This window comes from Arachis stenosperma, chromosome 2, assembly GCF_014773155.1.
Source record: "Arachis stenosperma cultivar V10309 chromosome 2, arast.V10309.gnm1.PFL2, whole genome shotgun sequence".
NCBI lineage: Eukaryota > Viridiplantae > Streptophyta > Magnoliopsida > Fabales > Fabaceae > Arachis > Arachis stenosperma.
Window position 1 is genome coordinate 101,404,642 of NC_080378.1, and position 20,110 is coordinate 101,424,751.

At 27.6% G+C, this 20,110-nt stretch overlaps 1 pseudogene; it reads left to right on the forward strand.

The window, feature by feature from the left end:
• Positions 1 to 12,887: 12,887 nt before the first annotated feature.
• Positions 12,888 to 15,419, forward strand: LOC130963308 (uncharacterized; annotated as a pseudogene).
• Positions 15,420 to 20,110: the final 4,691 nt, after the last annotated feature.

Below are 20,110 nucleotides of genomic sequence, written 5' to 3' on the forward strand. Positions count from 1 at the left end.
AAGAGGTGTATATATATAGATTAGATGGCACTAATATCAGAACACAAATTTCGGCGCCGTGATAAAATTGATGATATTGTCCTCATTGTATTATATACTATTTAATGAAATTTATTGCTATCTGTCATAATTATGCATTTATTTATTTTTGTCTGTGGTATCTTTTAATTTTGCAGGCCAAAAATTAATACGTTTCTATTTAAAAATTTGTTATTAGTCAATAAATTACTATATATTTATATACATAAGACAAAATTTAAATTTTTAATATTTACTTAAATAAATTAATAAACTAAACACTAAATCAACTTATCTTAATTATAATTTTGCATATATAGTCCTTTCTTTTTTCTTCATAATTTTTTGATGACCTAATAATTATTACGGCTATAGTTAGAATTTAATAGTATATAATCATATAGTTATATTATGTGAACATCAAAATTAGTTATTAGTATAAAATATATATTAAAATATAAATATACATTAAAAATAAATTAAATCACATATATATTTATACGCAAATATATTAATATCTAATTTTAGTAATTAATTTTAATATACAAATAAAATTTTTTATAATTATAAAAAATATATTATACCCTATCTTTGAAAAAAAAAATACTTGCACATACATTATAATTAAAAAAAATATGTAATTAAGATATATATATATATATATAGTTAATTTTTAATTAAAAATTAACTATATATATATATCTTAATTACATATTTTTTTAATTAAATAATAAACAATCCGAATAATCAAATTTATCTTATAGAAAAATAATAAAATATATAATAATAGAATTGTCAAATTTATTTACAGTAATATAATAAAAATATTTTAAAATGCCAAATGCGTATTTTTATATGTAGTGATGGATTCATAATTAATTTTTTGTGTATACGTAATATAATTATTTTTAAAAATATTATATATATATATATATATTAAAAATTAAACTATATATTTATGTATATTTATATATATTAATTTATAATTTTTTAATTAAATAATCAGCTACCAATAAACAAATAATTAAACTTATTTATAATATTATAATAAATTTTTTATATACAATAATTTATTCGTAACTGATTTTTAGTTTGTAGTTTTTTTCTTTATATATGTATAATTGTATATACTATATACACACGAAAAGCATATCATGTAACATCATCTATAAAAGGAAAAGAGGAAAAGACGAAGTGAACTAAGAAAAATCAAATTGGTAACGTTTGTGTTTGTGTCCCCTTCCTCCCGCCACCAAAACAAAAACTAATTAAAGAAACACAACGAAGAAAATTGTGACTTCATACAAATAATGGATTTAGTTTAATTTGAATTGAAAAATCCAAGATTCATAGGCAAGCTAATAAGGTTTATTTGTATGTGTTAAACCAACTTAAGATAGTTGAGTGGTTAATTTGTAGGTGAAAACTCAGGTCGAATTGACGTGAAATTGATATCTGAGAGTCGTTAAATGAAAATTTAATTAAATCAGTTAAATTATCTAACAATTCTCAAATATCAATTTCACATAAAGTCAATTGCACCTGAATTTTTACCTAACTTATATGTTTATGTATTAAAATAGTTGAATGGTAGCTTGTTCGTTTCGTTAAACAAGTATTGGAGGCCGTTTGAAAAAAAGAAAAAGTTGTATGTGTTAATGGGTGCGGCGTATAAGACAAAATAGTTAAAAGTGGGGTCCACTAAGGCATTGCACCACGTTGTTTTTGCTGTTAATGTGGCTAAGTCCTAATTGTGAGTGTGTGTTTATGTGAAGTCAACAACACACACATACACGAATCCTTTTTCCACTCTCCAAGTGTGCCACTAGAATCTGGAAAATTTGAAAAATATAATTAGAAATTAATAATTCTTAGAGAAAGAAAGGCAACATGCCTTTTCTCTCAAGTATATATACTATATTATCATAATAAAATAGGAGAAAAGTCTCAAAAAAAAGGGGGGGGGGGGATGTTAGAGTTAACATTTTTAATTAAAAAAATTGATTAGTATTAGTTTAAGTATAAAAATAAACATAAATCAAATAAAAAATGTTAGTCACTTAATATTTTTTATAAAATATAAATAATTATTTAAGATAATAAAATTTATATTTTTTTTAATTATCATATTCAGACCGCACAAAATTCACTTAAAAGTTAAAAATGATTCCTATAATTAAATACTAGCTTAATGTATGAGTATTTTGTTAATTATGAAAAGCATACATTGTTAATTAAGGAAAGATATGAAAAACTTAGAAATATATAATAATATAGAAATGTTTGGTAGTAAAAGAAAATCAGGCAAAAATAGTCATAACTTGCTTTAATTAGCATTCATTAATTGTTACGACAATTAATGAATGCTAAATAAGGTAAATTCTGGCTGTTTTTTTTGTCTCCTTAGCATTACCCATAATAATAATATTAGGGAGTGTTAGCTTTTTTTCCAGGAAAAAAGAGATATAAGTTCAAAACATAAAGTTATTATTTCGGAAAATACTTCCCTTAACCATCATTTTAGACACTACAATATTTTATATTTTCCTTACAGCACTAAGAATGACATTCATTTTTGGGATGAAGTAGACAAAATAGCTAGAACAATTTTTCAAAAAATTAATTTTTTTTCAAAATTATTCTAATTATTTGTGAAAAAAAACTATATATAAATAATTAAATATGCAAAAATATTTTTCACTCAAAAATAACTTTAACAAACGTGCTTACATACGGAAATAAAATCTCTTTCTTTTCTCGGACAATCTCTTAAGAAAGATATCTCTCAATTTAATTAGATGAAGCGTATTTATTATATTAACGAATTTTTATTTATTTATTTATTTAAATATATTAATTAATTAATCATTTCTTTAATTTGATTAGAATAAATATCAACTTATTTAATAATTTGTTTAATTACATTAACTACTTATAATTAATTATATTAATTATTTGATTAGACTGAAATAAATGATTTGATTTTATTTTAATTTATATTAATTTTTTCGTATTATGTATTTTAATTAATGATTTTTAAGAGTATCATAATAATCATTTATTTAATTTTATTGAGATAAATATTAAATTTTTTAATAATATATTTGACCATATTAACCATAATTAATCACTTATATTAATTATTTGATTTGACTATAATAAATGAATTGATTTTGTTTTAATTTACATTATTTTTTTTGTCTCATATATTTTGATTAATAATTTTTAAAAGTGTTATAAATTTTATATGATATATTTATAAGATATTATTTATTTCATTTATTTTATTGAGTCAAACAATTATAATTAATTTATTATATCAATTATTTAATTTAATCAAGTTTTTCAATTAATAATTATAAATATGTTAATTAGTTATTTATTTATTTAATTTGATTAAAATAATATCAACTTATTTAATATTTTATTTGATTACATTAACTATAACTAATTTAGGTTTATTTTAATTTGCATTAATTTTTTTATCTTATATATTTTGATTAATAGTTTTTAACAGTATCATAATTAATCATTTATTTAATTTTATTGAGATAAATATCAAGTTTTTAATATTTTGTTTAACTACAATAACTATAACTAATCAGTTTTATCAATTATTTGATTTGACTATAATAAATGAATTGATTTTGTTTTAATTTGCGTTAATTTTTTCGTCTCATGTATTTTGATTAATAATATTTAAAAGTGTTATAATTTTTTTATGGCATATTTATAAGATATTTTTATTTAATTTATTTTATTGAGTTAAATAATTATAATTAATTTATTATATTAATTATTTAATTTAATAAATTTTTTTCAATTAATAACATAGGTGACGTGATCTGTTATTAAGGTATTTTTATTTATTTTATTTGATTTATTTAAATATATTAATTAATTAAACGTTTATTTAACTTGATTAGAATAAATATCAACTTATTTAATATTTTGTTTGATTACATTAACTATAACTAATTAATTATATTAATTATTTGACTCGACTGAAATACATTATTTGATTTTATTTTAATTTGTATTATTTTTTTATCTTATATATTTTGATTAATAATTTTTAAGAGTATCATAATTAATTAATTATTTTATTTTATTAAGATAAATATCTAATTTTTTAATATTTTATTTGACCAAATTAATTATAACTAATCATTTATATTAATTATTTGATTTGACTATAATAAATAAATTGATTTTATTTTAATTTACATTAATTTATTTATATTTTGATTAATAATTTTTAAAAATATTATAATTTTTACATAACGCATTTATAAGATATTTTTTATTTATTTAATTTAATTTATTGAGTCAAATAATTTTAATTAATTTATTATATTAAGTATTTAGTTTAATTAATTTAAATATATGTTATTTAATTTAATTTATTATCACATTAATGTTTGAGTCGTTATTTACTAAAAGTTTCTCTTCATTTCTTTTTTTTTTATTTTAAATATTTTTATTTTAAATTTTAAATTTTTATTCATTGTTTTTATTTTTTTCATTTTAATATCAAATCTAATATTTCTATTGCCACTTTTTTGTAATTTATTATCTAAAAATTATATGCCCATCATCAATTATATAGTCGTGAATATTTCTTTAATTTATTACAAAATACAATTTCATTTATTCTTTTTTTATTTTATCTATATTTCTAAAAAGTCATATTTGTTAGAAAAAAATTCCATTTTTTACTTGTTATTCTTTTATCCGGTTATACTCTTTTTTTTTTTTTATATATATGATGCATTATTTTTACTCTCTGATCTTTTTATAAACTATAAAACATTATTGTTTGTTATTGTACTATTCTATCTCTTTTATTTTTTATTTTATTTAGTTTTTTATAATTTTATTATAAATTTTATCATTGTTATCCTATACAAGTTAATTTATCATAACTTTTCATCCCATATCAAATCTTCTCAATGTTTAAATTATATTCTTTACATACTTAATTTTATTTTTAATTTGGAGAATTAAATAATAAAATAATATATTAATGAAGATTATTGTGCATCTTTTTCTTCATATTTTTTGCTTAACTCCCTTTTTGTATAGAGATCATGAATAATTATATATAATGATACTCATGTATAAAAGGTAACTATAAACTATATCTTATTTTCTTTTAATAAAATATCTATCTTGCAATAAAAAAATCTTATAAATTATTTTAGACCAATAAATCTCTCGTCGTTATGATAAGATATTGTGTATTTAAGAGATCTTATCTTTAGCAGTTTTTATAGATGTTTAAATTATTAAAAAATTATAAAACAGTTTTTAAGTATAAGGACAACTATATTAACTCAAAAATAAACAAAATATATTAATAAATTTCAATAGATAATAATATTGACAAAGATTAAGTTTTCATGTGGTTATTGTTTTGACTAATTAATAGAAAATATATGTGGTACTAAATAGGTTGTAAAGTTTAAGTTTTTATGTGCGCATTTAGTAAAGCTTAATGTGTGACAAAAAATTTTGACAATATTCGATTACTGCAATAAGAGTATCACTTACAGTTAATTTTTCTGTCCAAATATTGAAAATTAATGTTGCTCTATATATCTCAATATGAACTTTTTTTTATTATTTTAACTAATATTTATTGCATATTTTTTGTTCTAATCCCGTTATTATGGCTTCAATTACTAATATTTTTACACAAGTTAGCAGTATTCCTATGTTGAATGTACAAATTTTAAAATTGGAAGGATACTGTGGAGATTGTCCTCGGTTGTATGGATCTAGATATAGCTTTTCGAGAAGAGAAATCCACTTCCACTCTAAAAAATCCCAATGAGGTTAAAATTGAGAAATGGAAGAGATTCAATAAAATAAGCATTATGATTATGAAACACTCAATTCTTGAGGCATTTCAAGGCTCAATTACTGAGGATAAATATGCCAAAAAGTTTCTGAAAAATGTTAAAAAATTCTTCGCTAAGAATAAAAAGGTGGATGCAAGTAATCTTTTAAACAAACTTGTCTCCATGAGGTATAAAGATAAAGGTAACATAAGGGAGTAAATTATGAAAATGTCTCATCTTGCTCCTAAATTAAAGTTAGAGTTGTCTGAGAATTTACTCGTGTATTTCATTTTGATCCCTCTTTCTATACACTTTGGGTAATTCAAAGTAAGTTATGACACTCTGAATGACACTTGATCACTAAATGAGCTTATATCTTACTGTGTGCAAGAAGAAGAGAGGCTACAACAAGATAAGACTAAAATTGCTCATATAGTTTCATCTCCTCAGTATAAAAGAAAGCGTGATACTATTGCAGATGCGCCTTAGCAGAAAATGGCTAAGAAATAAGATCAAGTTTCAACCTGTTTCTTCTTTAAGAAGGTGGGACACATGAAGAAGGATTGTACCAAATATGCCACCACCTGACGTACAAAGAAGGATATAATTTTTACTTTTGTTTGTTCTGAAGCTAGTTTAAATTATGCACATGTTAATACTTGGTGAGTAGATTCTGGTGCTACTACTCATGTAAGTGTTACTATGTAGGATTGCCTATGGATTGGAGCTGACTGCCAAGTAATGCTAAAAGATACATCTATATAGCAGACGACAATATAATTGTAGTCGAAGCTATAGAAACATTTAGATTATATTCCACGAATGGATTTTACTCGAATTTGTGTAGGACATTTTATGTACCGTCGTTTAAACGAAATTTAGTTTCTACTAGTATTTTTACCCGTAATTACATTACGGGAATATAAATCTTTTTAAACTATGTCGGTTTTATCCTCACATTATAGATTATAGCACAAAAGATTTATAGAATCAAACTACTTTTACAAAAAGATCGTAGGGGACAAAGTCTCCGTCGGCTAAAAAGGCCAGGATCTCCGTAGATAAAAAATCAAATAATAAGATTTTTAATTATTATTTTCATGTGAAAAAGTTTGATTTATTACTAAGAATTAATTTTAATATTCGTTATCTAAAATTTAAAATGGTTTAATTTGTATACTTTTGATTAGGTGTTAAGTATGTTGCACAAATAAAAATAATTAATTTTTATGCTTGCTATTTAAAAATAATATTTTTTCTCTCTATGTTTATAAAAATATAATTAGATATTAACATAAAAAATTATATTGATAGTTATCAAATTGACTCAAAATTAATTTTTTAAAAACAATTGAATCTTGATTTTAACTTTTAATCATAACATTAATATTTTCTCTAAATTATATTTAATAAATATTTAAAAGAAAAAAATAAAAATATAGATTACAAAGATAAACAGTAATAATTTAAAACTACATAAAAAACTAAAAAATATGTATATAATAATAATATTTTTTATTTGAATTATATTATTTTGTTAATTTTATTTTTTATAGAACAAAAAGATAGAAAAAATAGAGAATGAGAAAAAAGAGAGAAAGATAAAGATGAAGATTGAGAGAGAGAGTTTGTTAATTTTGAAAGAAAAAAAATTTATTTTAATTATAATAAAAAATATCTGATGACACATTTTGATTTGTCAAATTACTAATATAAAATATAAATGACAAATTATATATAGAGTGGAAACTGGGTAGAGTAGAGAGAAATAGAAAAAGGGAGAGAGATAGACGAGAGAATTTAAGAAGAGAGTTTATTAATTTTGGAAGAAAATATTTTTTTCAATTTGAATAAGAGAATGTCATGTGATACATTTGGTTATTAAATTATATAATAATATATAAATATATCAGAATTATATAGAGTGAGAAGGATAAAGAAAAATAGAAAAAGAGAGAGAGATAGACGAGAGAATTTAGGATGGTAGTTTATTAATTTTAGAGAAAAATATTTTCTCTCAAATTTAATAAGAGTGTCATGTGACACATTTTGTTATTAAATTAGATAATAATATATAATATAGCTATATTTTAATTTTAATTTTAATATAATTAAAAAATATCATGTTGCATATTTTGATGGTCAAATTTATAATTATTTATTGATAATGATATATAAAAGAGATAGAGTGGTTGAAGAAATGAGAGAAATAAATAAAGAGAGAGGGGGCGGAGGAGAGCTCTTTAATTTTGAAGGAAAAAATTTGATTTCAATTGTAATGAAGAAATGACAAGTGGCATATTTTAGTTGTAAAATTAGTAGGGATGAAAGAAGAACTCTTTAATTTTAAAAGAAAAGATTTGATTTTAATTGACATGTGACATATTTTGGTTGTAAAATTAGTAAAAAAGAGGATAGAACTCTTTAATTTAAATTTTTTTTATTTCAATTACAATAAAAAATGACATGTGACATATTTAATTGTAAAATTAAATAGATATAATAACTTTTTTATTTGGATAAATCAAATTATTTTTGATCGTTTGAAAATAATAAAGTCAACTTTTTTATAATTCAAATAATATTTATTCTGATAGTTTAATGGATAATTTATATAAGCTTAATTTAAATTCATGTAATAATAAAATACTGCAAATAGATACAAAAACAAAAACAACTTTGATGCATATGCATGAATCATGAACATACATTATATTAATACACAAAATATTCACTATAAACAGTGGTGATACAAGTTGCCTAGCTAAATGTAGGTTACAACTCATAATAAGTTATATATCGTGTTGCACGAATAATGCTTGTGAACACATAATTCAATCACCACCACTTGATTAATATTATATTAATTAGGTAAACCTTCATATTTAATTAACTGATGGTATATATAATTATTTTCATTTCACTACTAAACTGAAGGTCAAAAACAATGCCACTCAAACCTAAAATTCAACCAACACACACCAAGGATTTGTTCAATGCATTTCAATCCTCCCATCCCATGCATGTATGTAGCATTCTCCTAAAAGTAACCCGTAGAATCTGCTGCTTTTGTCCTATAACATAACATAACGATGATATGGAATTTTAAAAAATTCCTAAATTATATTAAACATTTTAAATACCAAATAGAATGAAAAAATAGATATTTAAAATCTTAAAATTTTAAGGGTACTAACCATTTTTTATTTAATAATTAAAAAAGATATATAAATTTTAGAAGAATTTATTAGGAGATCAGACCGAATAAATAATATCTCTAGAATATATTAAAAGTTATATATATATATATATATATATATATATATATATATATCCACTATATAATGGTTGTGGAGGAGGCAGAAAATTATCCCACTACAATAAATATGGGTTTTAGCAACGTCAAAATCTGCAACGTCTTAAAACTGTTCTCTTAGATGGTTTTAGACAACGGTTTTTTACAGTGTTACTGTTGAAGTTCAGTTTTCATTATTTTATAATAACAAAATAAAACCGTTTTCTTTGACTATTTTAAAGAACGGTTTTATAACCGTTACTAAAATTTGGTTTTAAGCAACGGTTTTTTAATGTTGTTTAAATAATTATACAAAAGATACACTTAAAAATTGTTGCCAAAGTTGCTACACTTTAAAACCGTTCTCTTAGATGATTTTAGACAACGATTTTTATAGTGTTGCAATAAAATAAAACTGTTCTCTTTAACTATTTTAAAGAACGATTTTATAACCATTATAATAATTTTTTATTAAGCAACAATTTTTTAATATTTAAATAATTATACAAATTAAAAGATAATATAAAAATAATTCTCTATAAATATTAAATTAGTAGAATTCTCAAAACTTATTGTTATAAATAAATAACAAATATTATTTATAAAAAAATAAATTTAAAATAAATTTATAACAAATATTATTTTTTGTTTGATTCTCACTTTTAAATTTAACATATTTTTTTACTTTTACACAAATTTTTGAAAACTCTTTATAGAACAAAACACATAACTTTCGTATTTTTCTTCCTCTACTAGCTCTAAGTCCCTAATTATTAAATAATTTTTTATATTTAAATTATAAATTTTAATAATTATAAAATAATAAAAATTTTATATAATTTAATTTAAATAATTAATATTTTTATAATTTAATACTTTAAAATTTATGAATAAAAAAATTAATTATATCCTATTTTTATTAAAATTAGGCACTCTTAATTCAAAAATACCCAAATCAAACAATAACCTAACCCTAATTTTTATCTAACCCTACTTCTATTTCACACACTACCCTCAGCACTTTCCTCATCTCCCTCACATAACACACCACATACATACACAGAGATGACAGAGAAGAAGAGAGGGAGCCTCCGTCATGTCGCCACCGTTCAGCCCATCACCGCTGCCATGTTGCCACCGAGCCGCGGTCACGATGGGAAGAGAGAGAGAGAGAGAGAGAAAGGCGCGCAGAGTTCAAAAGGAGAGAGAGAGGCCGAACGCGAGCGGGGAGGGAACCCTCATCGTCGCCATTCGTGGAGTCTGCGCCAGCACTGTCGTCGCTGTAGCGGAGGAGCGTCCCTGTCTCCACGAGCTACCGCCATCGAAGCTTCTGCTTCTGCTTTGCTGCTTCTGCTGTCAGCCGTCGTCCCTCTAGACATCGCTGCTTCTGAACCCCCTGTCACTGGTTCTCTGCTTCTGAATTCTCTGTCACTGGTTTTCTGCCTCCTCATTGTGGCTCAACCTCTGTTTAGGTAACTCAAATGTCTCTTATTCTATGAGTTTAATTGATTTGGTTTCTATTTTGATTTGAAGAATTTTACCGATTAGAAGTGCAGAAGGAACCTAACCATTGCAATGCTCTAACATTCTTGATCCAAATTATTTTATTTATCATCTACACTCAATATTTGTATAATGAAAAGTCCTACTGTATTATTAAGTTTTTATTAATTTGTTAACAAAGTAGAACCCTACTGTTATAGTTAAGCTTCTACATGAATAAGCTTCTTTCAAAGAAATGGAACATGGCTCAAATATGACTTTTGATTTAGTCCCTTAACTTATTATTTAGTGTTTGTTTTGAGAAAGACAGTGTTGTGTTAGTAAGGGGTTGCTTGGATTTCTTGGACTTTTTAATATTCTTATTTTTCTTCCAATTATCCTCATACTCAATTTCACCAAACTGGAACCTTTTCATACACTTACCTTGAAGCAGCTTGGTCTGATCATTGGCAAAGGTCAGTTATTTATTATTATTAGTAGCTTGACATTGTAACTCCGCCTATGTTACACTTGCGGTATATAGCCGGTCCCAAGCCCGGATAAAGGAGGAGGGTTGTGTTAGGTCTTCGGCAACCAACATAAAAATATAGCCGAACCTCCATGACATGAATCAAAGATATTATTGCATTAAAGCTAGGTCGTTGCCCGGAAGCAACGCATCGTATGGCTCGAGTACGGTGTCAAAGCAAGAGCCGCTGCATCGGTGCCCGGATGTAGTATTAAATGAGCAAGGGTTCTCGCATTTTCGTGAACGGACGAGGGTAAATAAGCTAGTTCACAAAGTAAAAGGTAAAGGTCGAAGCGACAGAAGGTTGAGATTTGGGACATGAAACATAGGCACTCTAACAGGAAAGTCCATGGAGGTGGTGGACACCATGACAAGGAGGAAGATTAACATTATGTGCCTACAAAAAACGAAATGGGTTGGTGCAAAGGCTAGGGAGTTGGATACTTCTGGTTTCAAACTTTGGTATAAAGGAAAGGTGAAGAATAGGAATGGGGTTGGAATAATTGTGGATAAGCAGTGGAAGAGGGACGTAGTGGATGTCAAGAGGGTGGAAGATCGGATCATCTCTATCAAACTTGTGGTGGAGGGAGGTGCTTTCCATGTGATTAGCGCCTATGCACCGCAAGTGGGTTCGGACGAACAACACAAGATAAGGTTTTGGGAGGATCTAGAGAGTTTGGTTCAAGGCATACCTTTGGGAGATAAGATTTTCTAAGGAGGAGATTTAAATGGCCATGTTGGAAGAGAAGTGACTAGATATGGGAGTATTCACGGAGGCCATGGTTTCGGGGTGATCAATGCCGAGGGTAAAACTATTTTGGACTTTTCTTCAACCTTTGATCTTCTCATCGCAAATACATGTTTTAAAAAGAGAGACGAACATCTTATAACCTATAAGAGTGGCATGAAAGGATCTCAAATCGACTTCTTCTTGTTGAGGAGAGTCGACCGGAAATTTTGCATTAACTGTAAAATTATTCCGGGAGAGAGTTTGACAACACAACATAGGGTGCTCGTCATGGATTTTCGCGTCGAGCAAAAGTTGAGAAAAAGACATTATACGAAGAACCCAAGGATGAGGTGGTGGCAGATGAAAGGTGAGGAACAAAGAAACTTCCTAAGACGGGTAGGAGAAGAGGCAAAATGGGATGGGAACGGAAGCGCGGAAGAGATGTGGAAGGAGATGGCAGAAGTTATTAGAAGAACAGCAAAAGAAAGTTTTGGTGAATCTAAAGGAATAGGACCAAGAGACAAGGAGTCCTAGTGGTGGAATGCGAGTATACAAGAAAAGATAAAGATAAAAATGGAATGCTTTAAAGAGTGGTCTTTATGCCGCAATGCAGATAATTGGAAAAAATATAAGGCGGCTAAGAAAGAGACAAAAGTGGCTGTAAGTGAAGCAAAAACAAGAGCATATGAGGGTCTCTACCAGTCTTTGGACACAAAAGAAGGAGAAAAAGGTATATATAGAATCGCAAAGAGTCGGGAAAGAAGAACGAGAGATTTAGATCAGGTTAAGTGCATAAAGGATAAGGATGGAGAGGTGTTAGCTCAAGAGGAGAAGATTAATGAAAGGTGGAAGAGTTACTTCTACGAGTTATTTAATGAGGGACAGAAGACTCTTCCGAGCCTTGGTCGATTATGCACAAGGGAAGAAGATCAAAACTTTGACTACTATCGAAGGATTCGAGACCTCGAGGTAAAAGAGGTTTTAAAGCAAATGAAAAATGGCAGGACAGTAGGACCTGATAATATCCTGATTGAGGTTTGCAAAGGTCTTGGAGAAAAAGGCATCAACTGGTTAACTAAGCTTTTTAATGAGATTTTAAGGTCAAAGAAGATGCCTGATGAGTGGAGAAAGAGCACCTTGGTACCTATCTACAAGAATAAAGGGGATATACAAAGTTGCAGAAACTATAGAGGGATTAAGCTTATGAGTCATACTATGAAGTTATGGGAAATGGTGATAGAACGGAGGTTGAGAAAAGAGACACAAGTAACAGAGAATCAATTTGGATTTATGCCAGGAAGATCTACCACTGAAGCGATATACCTATTAAGAAGGATGATGGAGAGGTATCGTAATATTAAAAGGGACCTACATATGGTGTTTATTGATTTGGAAAAAGCGTATGATAGGGTACCAAGGGAGGTCTTATGGAAGGTTTTAGAAAAGAGGAGAGTAAGGATCGCATATGTTCGGGCAATTAAAGACATGTATGATGGGACCACAACTAGTGTGAAGACTCAAGGTGGTGTGACGGAAGAATTCCCTATTGGTATAGGATTACACCAGGGATCATCCTTAAGCCCATACCTTTTCACATTAGTCCTGGAAGTACTCACAGAGCACATCTAAGAGCCTGTGCCATGGTGCATGCTTTTTGTCGATGATATCGTCCTTATGGGAGAGTCAAGGGAAGACCTAAATAAGAAGTTGGAGTTATGGAGAGAAGCTTTAGAAGTGTATGGTCTGCGCATAAGCCGTAGCAAGATGGAATATATGGAATCTAAGTTCAGTCTAAGAAGGGAAAACCCCAATATAGAGGTGAAGATTGGAGAAAACATCCTAGAAAAAGTTAAAAGTTTTAAGTATCTTGGGTGCATCATACAGGATAATGGAGAGATTGAACAGGATGTAAATCATAGGATCCAAGCAGGTTGGTCAAAATGGCGGAGTGCATCTGGTCTTATATGCGACAAAAAAGCGCCTTTAAAACTTAAAGGTAAATTCTATCGCACCGCTATAAGTCCGGCTATGCTGTATGGTACGGAGTGTTGGGCGGCTAAAGGGGAGCACGAACATAAGCTGAGTGTGGCAGAGATGAAGATGTTGAGATGGATGAGTGGTCATACGCGATTGGATAAAATAAGGAATGAAGATATAAGGGAGAGAGTTGGAGTAGCACCCATTGTGGAAAAGATTGTTGAATCGCGTCTCAGGTGGTTTGGACATGTGAGAAGAAGACCGATAGAACATCCAGTCAGGAGGGTGGATGAGATGGAAGATGGACAAAGGGCGAAAGGCAGAGGAAGACCTAAGAAGACTATCCATGAGATGGTCAAACGAGATCTACATGTAAACGGTCTCTCTGTAGACATGATACATGACAGAGCACAATGTCGTCGTTTAATTCATGTAGCCGACCCCACTTAGTGGGACAAGGCTTTGTTGTTGTTGTTGTTGTTGTCGTATTAGTAGCTTGACATTGTGGTTTAGTTCTTTTACTTTCATATTCATTGCATAGGACAATAATTGGTTTCCATGTTGTGTTGTAATTGAAACAGCCTAATCTAAATATGTTTGTATCCCTTGGAAGGCCAGCGTGGAAGGAAGCTTGTACTACTCTTCAAAAGCTCCTTTCAGGTACAAGTTGCAACCTCAATTTGTTCTTTTCTTTTACAAGTAGGACAAGGTGATTTGTGTGGTACAATATTGAAGGAATCCGAGTAGGAAAGAAAGAAATAAATAAAAATAAAAGGAAAAGAATAAAATAGAGAAAAAAGGTCATTTATTAGTTGAGCAAACAAACATTCTAATGCCTTAAATGCTACACTGGCTTCTACTTCCATTAACACTTTCACTGGTTTTGTTGGATGAAAATCTTCTTCTTTGTTTCCACATTCTAATGCCTTAAACACTACACTTTCACTCCCTTTCAACCCAAAATTGCACCTCTCCGTCACTTGCTCTGCCTCTTCTTCCGGTACCACAGTTTTTTCTTTCTTCTCATTATGCTCTTCATTTTGTTCAATTTAGCTTTTTTTTCTTTTTTATTTTTCTCTCAGTTCATTTATTTTTTGAAGTGGTAATGTAGCTACTTTATCTGTGTGATAATAAAGGTGACATTGCTGGTTCCTAATAGCATTCAGTTTTAACAAATTTGTTGCTTTAGATAGTGGTGCAAATTGTTATTGCATTCAGATATTTTTGAGTCATTGAGATGAATCAATTAATGGAGATTGTTGAATTTGATTGATTGAAGGCATGGAAAAAGAGGGAAAAAAGTTCTGTTAACAATTAACATTCATTTGTATGTTTTATAGAAATGTGTAATATTGTTCAAATTTGGGAGACTTTTATAAGCATTTCTTTCTCTTGATTACTCTTTCATTTTCTTGATTATACTCATTTAAGCAAGAGAAATTCATGATTTTTGTGGTGATTTTGTCTTCAGATCCTCTGCTGGTGAAGGCTGCCAGAGGAGAACCTGTTAGTCGGCCACCAGCAAGGATGATTTTGTCTTCATGATATATTTGAGCATTGTTTGTGTATTGACATTTGACAAATCTGTTTGTGGTATCAAATTATCTTCAAATCTTACATTTTGTTTGTGATTTTTTAGTTGGCATTGATGCTTATATTTGCAAGTTACTCCAAAACTGCAGGGTTAAGTCGATTTTGAAGAGCATAACTATATACTTATTAACAAATACTTGAACGAATGAAACTATATAATACTACGTCTTTTCTCTTAGCTTATTATGCTATACTAGTTCAGTTCGTTGTAATTACTGTGAGGAGCATAGCTATATACTTATTATTGCTTATTATGCTATACTAATTAGTTTAATGAGATTGTATTATTATTAGTTATTATTGATGGATCACGTGAATTAACCTCAATTTCTTTTGGGTTATTAACTCACCTGGTGTGGAACTTCTTAGTTTCTGCATTTTTATTTTAACTAAGAGATTTATTCTTCCATGTAGGTAGGTTCTTTCAACCAAAGCACTCTAGCTTCTCAAGCAAAGAACATGGTCTCTGCTCCCATCCTTTTCATTCATTCTTTTTTTTAATTCATAATTAAGGAAGATACTAATATAATTGAGTTTTTTCTAACTTAGCCTTTGTTCATTGGGTTCAAATTAGAACTTTTATAGCATGAAGTATATACTGTCTTTAAATTTTTCAGACAAGGTTGGTACATAACTTTGTGTTTGTCTTTTTAATGCTTATTATTCAGGTTTTCTAATTTGCCAAAAATGTTTATACATATAAAAATCAGATTTAAGATTCTTTCTAGTTCTTTACGTAGAGCAGTTACCATTAAAGCCAAGAGAGTCCACTCAAGCTGGGTTACCACACCAACTTTATTGAAGAAAAATAAAAAAATTGTCACCCTTAGGCTATAGTATTTTTGTATTTTAAAAAATGATGATGATATAAGTAAAATTAGTTATGACCTAGACTAGTATTATGTTATTTTGCAATGATGATATATTGTGATTGTAGATTTTATAACAATTTTTATAAGTCAAATTTGTTGGTAAATGTTCAATTAGTTTTCTTTAGTAATTTGATTCAAATAGTTTAGATTATTTATTGACATTAAATTAAAAAAAAGTTAGAACTATTTTTATTCATGAGAAAACTATTGTAAATAAATAATTATATATTACAAAAAACCGTTGTTAAAAGTTACAAAAGGCAATGGTGTTAAAACCGTTGTCAAAGACAACTAAAAAATGGCAATAGTATTAAAACTGTTGTCAAAAAACACTACTGGGAATGCTTTAAAACCGTTGGTTTTTTGAATAATAAAATTACAACAGTTTAAAACTGTTGCCTATCCAGTTATAGATTTAACCTGTTATGTCATGAAAGAGAATGGTTTAAAACCGTTGCTTATCGAGTAACGGTTCAAAACCGTTGTATAAAATTTTCTTTCAAAACTGTTGTCTATGCTAGTAACTTTGGCAACAGTTTTTTTTGTTACCGTTGCCTTAGGTAAAAAACCGTTGCCTTTGAGCATTGGCAACGGCCGCATATACCACAGGTCAAAAACCGTTGCCAAAGCGTTGCCTAAAGTTTTAGGAACAATTTTTCAATCTACGGCAACGGTTTTGACCGTTGCAAAAACCCTTATTTGTTGTAGGGTCCAAATAAAACATATAAAGCTATAACTAATTTGAGTTGGTCGAGTATAATAAACATCTTCCCAAAATATTAAACTGATTTTGGAGTTCACCAATGATCAAATTCTTGACCTTTCGGATCTAGCGCTCTAATACCATGTCATGATACCACTCATCCCAAAAGCTTCAGCTAATGAAAAAAGGTAACACTAATGATTATATCTCTAATACTCCATAAACCTTCATTGTGCACATTGTACAAATATTCCGTTGGCTCCTCATACTTTTCTTTTAATTAAATATTGGAGGTTTGAATTCTATCTTATATATGTAACAATTTATTAGCAAATGACAGACCCTTAAATGAAATTCAGATCCATAACGGATTAGTTCTTAACTTGTCGAGTTGAGAGACACTGTAGAAAAAAAAAATGATTAAATTTGTGCCTGAAAAATCATTCATTCTCAATTGATCCTTACAAATTTTTCTTAATCAAATTTGTCCTTTAAAGATTTAAATTAGTCATGTTAATTTTTCTGTCACTTTTTTTGTTGAAGGTGTTGAAATTTATTAATATAGCATGTTAAGTGAAATCACAACACACACCTAAAAGTCTTAATTGACTATTAACATAATAAATTTATAAAATTAGATCAAATTAAAACCTAATTGAGAGAATAACTTGAGGCATTAAAATTTTTTAATTTAGTATTAATTTGATCTAATTTCATAAACTAAATTGGTTAATAGTCAATTAGAACTTTTAAGTGTGTATTTTGATGTTACTTAACTTACCACATCAATAAACTTTGATATCCTTAATAATAAAAATAAAAAAAACTAACCTAACTAATTTAAAAATTTTAAAAAATGAATTTAATTAAACAGTTTTTTAAAAATTAATTTAACTATTTAACAAAAAAAAAAAATATAAAGCTGTATCCATGCTATTAAGTGGAGGAATGGGTTCAATGTATTCTTTTATAAGAGACACATTTAAAGCTATGACTCATCAAAACATTTAATGACCAAGACCACCTCTTTTATTTTGTCCATAAAAATTAAATTCATCAAATTCTTCCTAAAGCCACTTAGGGAAATAGGATCTCCATTCAAAGACTATTTCCACAGGAAAATCATGTAACTTTATTTTACTACAGTATCCTAAAAAAGCTCGTTTACTAGTCCAATGGCATGGGCTGCTTTTCTTAAGCTATCTATATATACATCAACAAATATTATTTGTTAAAAACTAGGGATGGTATATAGTGAGTTGGACTACTCGATAGAGTTTGTGATTCGGCTCTTTTTAAATTCAACTTAATTCGATTTATTTTATTAAATAAGTTAAGTTTGAACTTTTTAAAAGGTTTATTAATTAAAAGATTAGGTTATAGGTTTTAAAAAAAAGCCTATAAAATTCGTTTGACCAACTTATTAAAATATTTTTTTTTGTAAAAATAGATTATTCTTAGTTTAGATTTTAATTATTTATTTATATTAAAAATAGTCAAAATTAATTAAGATTATAATTTTTTGTTAAAAAAAAGTTTATGAATTATAAATATAATTATAATATGTTATTAATTATTAATATATACATAAATTTTGCTTTACAAATTATGAATTATAAATTTTAGAATGCATTTTGTAATACCCTCACTATCAGAATGTCACGTTTCTGATTGTACCACTATGATAGTAAGAAGGATTACGACGACTTCATATACTTAATAATAAAATAGGAGCTTTTGACTCGAAATTGAATAACTGTTTTCTTTAAAAAACCAGAAAAATACTTTATCTTGAAAACAACAAGCAAATACATATATACAAAACCTCTTGCATAAGTAACTTATGAATATAATATACATACAAAACATACAATTTCTATCCCTCTTATAAAATATAATATTGATGGTGAAGGAAAAATGAATAACAATTAAAACTAATATAATAACAAAACCGTATAAACAAAACACGATCAAACTCTTCATAAGCCCATTCGTCCGTCTCTTGAAAGGATAAAGCTGTAGGAGGGTGAGAACCTAATCATACAATCTCACCACGGAATTTCAGAGTTGTCATAAGAAGATATTTAATAAAAAAATGATTTTCAAACTTAGTGATTATTGTTATCTTATGAATCTTTTAAAAAACCAGTGGTTTAACATTCAAAAATATAAAACTTTTTTTTAAGAGAAAATCAGTTAATTATCCAAAATTCAAAACCTTTTTTTTATAAGAAGATCTTAAAAAAAATTTTCTAAACTGTATGAATGACCAATCTGTTCCAAACATAGATTCATTAAGTTTATGCTAAACCAGTTTGATTTTTCATACTTAACTAAACCTCAATCAGAAATCACTCACGGCCTTTAACCCATCACATAATCAATCAACACAATCATAATCTCATCATTAATACTTAATCTCAAAAGTACCACATCAGAAACAAACACTGACAAAATAGACAAAAAAAAGTATCAGTATAGATAGCAGTTACAACATTTAGCTCAGATAGCAATAAGAAAATTGAGGGAGAGAGAGTGAGGTGTGAGGCCATGGAACCGTGAGCTTTCTTCCACGATTTCTTACTATCTGTAATTCCAATAAAAAATTTAATTCGGTAAAAATGTTTGTATCTTTTTTCTCTACATATTGTCACCACTTTTAATCGGTGAAAGTTGAGAGTGACATAATTTTCCTACCTCTTGAGTTTGGCCAATTGGAGTTCCAGGAGGTACAGACGATTTCAGACGTTTTCTTTTTTGGTAGTTCGGTAAAAAAACTTCTTCAAAATTTCGAGTATTTTAATTTCGTACGGAAGTAGAATTTTGATAAATTCTCACCGATTAAATTTGTGTTGAATAAGTGAATGGTTATTGTGATTGTTGACGTTGTCACCATTATCCGAACTACTAGAGTTATTGTATGCCGCGATTAGAGTTGCGATTGTTACTACGAATAGTGGATAAAGCTGTGGTTGCGGCTGCCGCTTGGTGCGAGCCGAGAGAAAAGGGTTTATTTAAAGCGTTTACTTTATGGGTTTGACAATCGAGATAGGAAATTTTATTTTAAA